General features: G+C 43.5%; 1 protein-coding gene across 7 annotated transcripts in view; it reads right to left on the bottom strand.

The window, feature by feature from the left end:
• LOC109520362 (adhesion G protein-coupled receptor L3) overlaps nt 1–5,203 on the bottom strand; it is a 105,852-nt gene that overhangs the window by 96,653 nt on the left and 3,996 nt on the right. For 6 of the 7 annotated variants that reach the window (XM_019877526.1, XM_019877527.1, XM_019877521.1 and 3 more), the window contains exon 2: nt 44–110. The exons of the other annotated variant lie outside the window; for it this stretch is intronic. The gene's annotated coding sequence lies outside the window, so the exon portion shown is untranslated. The remainder of the gene's footprint in view (nt 1–43; nt 111–5,203) is intronic. 7 annotated transcript variants of the gene reach the window in all.

Raw genomic sequence — 5,203 nt, 5'->3', positions numbered from 1 at the left:
GTGCTGTACACAACAGATTCAGTATGCAAATGCAAGTGATTACCTGAGTTGCGAAATGCCCAGCTGGACAGTTGTCGTCCAATCAGGTGGCTTCTCGCATTCTTTTTATTCTGAAAGGGTGGAAAAAAAATAGAATAGAATAGAGATGAAGAATGAAACAAAACATTTTATTCAACGGCGCGGGGACATAAGCACATTCAAAAGCACACATTGAAAATCCTGACGGCCATTTGCATTTGGAATTTCCTTTGGGTGTTCCTGATGACACCAGAGGAATGTTGCCATTTAAACACATTTCCCATGTCGGCTGTCCGTCTGCCAGCAAATTAATGTATTGATTGAGAATTTTTTTACTAAATTCATCTGCCAATCATCTCTATGGCCTAACTGAATCTGAGTGAGTGTGTGGGGGGTGATTGATGTATGCAAATGCTTCCATCAATGGTGGCGCTAATAGAAACAACACAAATTGTTTTCCTGTGCTTCAGCAAATTACATTAAGCTCAAGGCCCGCGATGCTCCGTGCCGACCAATGCGATGCACCTTCAATGCCTTGCTTTCTGTCCACTGCTAGGATCCTAACTGATGTGATATATTGTATTAATGCTATGCGTCTTACAAAATGCTATGCTACCAACAAACGCTACGTGTCGCGAAAAATCTCACAAATTCAAGGAACTACTTTGTGCCTGCAGAATGCCTATCCGAACAAAAGGCAAGAGCAGACTTTTGCCACGTTGATACGGAAGTAAGTAACAGTACACCCGAGTCAGCCACCATTCGGTTTGCACACGCAAGAAAATTCAACGGTGAGCAAATAATAAAATCAAGGCATTCAAACGGAGCATTTTACGAACCAACAGGCACACAACAAACAACTGTACTCGATGGAATATGAAAGGAATAAAGGGGAAGGATTTTTATCTTCAACCGTGGGGCATTATGGGATGAGGTCATCTCTGCCCGATCATCCGTGGGGGTGAGGTCACATCTGTGACAAGTCACGTTTTTAGCACGTTGTCGTCGCACGTGTACATATCAATGAAGGAAATGCAGGTCCGGGCCTTGAGTTTGTGTCAGCTAAAGATGAAAATATTAATGACATCTTCCGTGCTGTCGACAAAGACTTATCTATCTATAAATAAATAGATCGACAGATAGATAGATAGATAGATAGATAGATAGATAGATCGACAGATAGATAGATAGATAGATAGATAGATAGATAGATAGATAGATAGATAGATAGATAGATAGATAGATAGATAGATAGATAGATAGATAGATAGATAGATAGATAGATAGATAGAATTTCAGGAAACATTTGGGAGTTTTATATTTATATATACACAGAGAGAGAGAGAGAGAGAGAGAGAGAGAGAGAGAGAGAGAGAGAGAGAGAGAGAGTGACTATGGCAACACCGCTCATGAACGCTTCACTACTTTGCACCTTTCAAATGTCGTGTGTGTTACTTTTTTGCGTCTTCCTAATCCTATGCTCCTTACGAATGCTAGATGTTACACTAAAGCTACGCGTCTCACTCATGCCATACTACTTGGCGCCTTGCTAACGCGATACTTGTTCGGAATGACAAGATTCGACCAAATGTTGAGAGTCTCACTAAAATGAGAAATTTCTGCTACTTTAAACCTGACTAAAGTCTCATCTTGGTGTGTTTTTAATCAATGCGACACATATTACAACTATGTGTTTTGCTAACGCTAGGCAGCTATCTACTTCACGTCTCAAATGTAAGCTTTTCCCCATTCCGTACCATTTTTTTTCCCCAATTATGGTTTCAGTTCAAGAGATTTCCTGATTCGGGTCCTTCAAGAAACGAGCTAGTACACTACGAAGTGAATGATGGCGTCGGTACGAACATCTGTTCATCAGCGACTCCGCTGGAAGCTGTCACATGCCCGGCAGGTTCCGGAAGCCGGGCAGATGGTGCGCGGCACAATTAGGGCCTCGCCAAAAACCTCTCAATCAATCTCCTGCACACCGTACCGCCAAGCATTTGTCCATTCGCATAAAACGCTGCTCCACCTGTTTGGGTGAAGTTCACTGGAGGCCAGCACAAGTGTTTCATTCACACCCAATTATTGTCAAAGGGCTGCTCTTACACACCCCCCCCAAAAAAAACAAAACAACAAAAAACAGACCGCGAGGGTCGGGTTTTATTCTCCGCTTGTCTCGAGTACACCGCTTGACAAAAGAGGAAAAGCGATAGGGTGTAACTGACACCGTGGAGGCCGATTAGGCGGGTTTAACTTTGAGTCCTCGCTGCGTATTTGGAAAAGACCAATCAGGTACTATTCCCTGGATGGGAGAAAGTAAAAGTTTTTTTCCTTTCCTTCTATGTTTGATTTACTATTTCATAAAGAAACGTGATTCCGTTTGTTTTCTAAAAATAGCATCTCATTTTACTTATTGCTTTGTGATTTGGAGATGCAAAATATATACCATATTAGTACTACAATAGTAGCTTTCGAACTTTTTACACCAAGAACCATCTCAGAAAATACTGACTTCAAAAAAAGAAAAAAATAAAGAAAGAAAATATTTCTCAAGGATTAAATGCAAATGTATTGTTGTGTGTATATTTGACTCGGAAAATGAGTGATTCCACACAGAACGAGCCGCAACAATGTAATACAATGTGATGTCATTTAAACCAGGCAGAAGATGATTCCTTGGCGTACTTGTGCACACAGCCCGAAATAAAGCAGATGCCAGTACAAAAAGAGCAAGAATTGCCGCCTGTCATCACGAGGCTCATGCCGCATACCTTTCAGGAGAATGTTTTTACACCGTCAATGAGATTAGCCATGTGTACTCTCCACAGAGCATGTACATATTGAGGAGAGGGGGGGTTAACAGCACTCGACGGGAATACAAAAGCCGGCGCTGGTGACTAAATGTTTGCACGGGACACATCAGGCGTGCCCGCTGTACGTTGCAACACCTGCATTCTGGGAAAACACGCTTATCCGGGAGGGAATTAGCGGGATTCTAATGAATGAACAAGACAGACATGAGTAACCCCGGGCCCAATATACCGCTTATCTGCGGGCTTATGTTGAACAAAAGAGGCCTGATAAGCTCAGCAGAAGGACGGATGGCAGCATGAACGAACCAACCCCGGGTCGAGACAAGAGTGGGGTCGGTTAAGCATTGACTAGAGCGTAGCCAAGGATCTGTGTCATATTTCTTATGAGGGACTAGTCTGGGTCGGGTGAACACAACGCTAAGCACTGAGCAATCCGTTGTGCTTTGTCTTAAAAGACAGGTGATACACGCCTGTGTGTGTGTGTGTGTGGGGGGGGGGCTAAAATTAGGTGGGTGGCCTGCTACATTTCACCAAGTTGGACCCACAGTGACGAAAGGACCCCTGACATCAGCTCCTTCCCTCACTAACATCTTTACCACTGTTCCAAATCATACCAATTATTTACCAACAATCAAATAATAACAGTGGTTCGAAAAACAAAAAAGCGCATCTATTTTATGAAGCGCGATAAATTGGAGAGTGTTCTTTTTGCTGATTAAAAAAAACAAAAACAAAAACAGAGTCACTGGTGTATTTTTTGGGAGGAGGCTGGAACGGATAAATGGCATTTCCACTCATTTCAATGGGGAAAGATGATTTGAAGTACGTGTGAGGTCATGGAACAAATTAAACTCGTATCTCAAGGCAGAGCCATGCGCCATATCAGCACAATCACAAATGCGATGTGACTGATTGATGCGATGCGGCTCATTCACACCGCATCTTCCTAATACTATGCTTATTATTATTATTGCTGTGTGTCTACTCACTGATATACGCCTTACTGAGGGTATGCATCGCACTAACTAATTTGAGCTGGTCGCCATTCTACTCCTCTGCAATTGGGGCCTAATTCAAAGGCGGAAGTCTTCTTTCTGCATTTTTGTTATTTTTGCAGTCAGAAAGTAACAAGCGACTGGCAGCCTGAGCCGAATGCGAACCAAATCCCTTCCAGCTTGTCACATCGCATTGGAGCGGATGCGCCGTCAAGAAGTCCTAAAAGCCACTGCCGCAAAAGGCTTTCATTGAGGTTGCATATTTGCTTAAATACGCCGTGACAGGGCAAGCTTGATTCACTCGGCGGTGATGACGGAGAAGCGGACCAAAAAAAAAGAAAGTCAACAGTGCATATTTCTCGTGAAAGGCAAAGTGTTAAGTTAGGCTACTCTGCGGGACGTTGATCATCGGGTCGGCTCGCTCTATATATTGATTAAACCATCCATCACTTAAACGCTACAAGACATTATTTCTAATTAAAAAGTAAGTCATAAATTGCGCTCTTTATTGCCAGGCTGGGCTCGTAAATAAAACTCCGGGGAAAGCTACAACGAGATTGCAGATTCCCTTTGCGTTCTCCCACCCTCACATCCAAAAAAGGAAGAAAAAAGTGCAGCTTCGGTTTTCATATTGCAGAGATAAACAGATGCAAATCAATCAATTCTGCAGTTAGTTGTTTACAGCTTTGGGAGCAGGAAAATCAAACAAATATGGAAACTTGCTGGAAAGAGGACGCGCGAGTATGAGGTCGGGTCAGCCGATCGGAAGCCTGAAGAAAGACTTCTGTAAAAAGAAGTCCCGAAAGCAACGCTCGTGAATTCAACTTCTAATCGAAAGTCATTTGCAATTTTTGCATACTTCAATACCTTTGAAATGAAATACCTTGTCCACTTTTGTGACTGATGTTCATCTTGAACATCAAAACGCCGGCGGAGGATGGAACCAGATTGCAGCCTCCCCAGCGTTCTCGCCTCAACTTAGGGCTATCATCAAAAGAAAAAAAAAAGTACAGACGGGTGCGACGGCACCGCGGGGATGCTTACGGCAGAGGTAAACAGATGCAAATCACAAACTCCGCAGGTAGTTGTTTTTACGGCTTCGGGAGCAGGGGGATTTGAACTAATATGGAAATTCAATGTTTGGTATTGGGGGCATGTAAAAAGCAGGTTGACGGTGATGTATGATGATGAGGGGGGGTCATGAAAACGCACCAACGCACTTCAGCGACTCTCTTTTACCTGACAAACAATCATTTTGCCGGCCGAGGCGGGACTTAACGCCGTCTTTGTCCCCCCCCGTGATAACGGCCGTCAAGCCCACCTCGCAGCAGAGGACACTTCACACCCGACAGCTTCTGATTACCGCCGCTTGTCAGG

The sequence above is a fragment of the Hippocampus comes genome, unplaced genomic scaffold (genome assembly GCF_001891065.2).
Source record: "Hippocampus comes isolate QL1 unplaced genomic scaffold, H_comes_QL1_v1.1 scaffold143, whole genome shotgun sequence".
Lineage (NCBI taxonomy): Eukaryota > Metazoa > Chordata > Actinopteri > Syngnathiformes > Syngnathidae > Hippocampus > Hippocampus comes.
The sequence above is the reverse complement of the archived record's forward strand: the minus strand, read 5'-3'. Positions and strand labels throughout refer to the sequence as shown.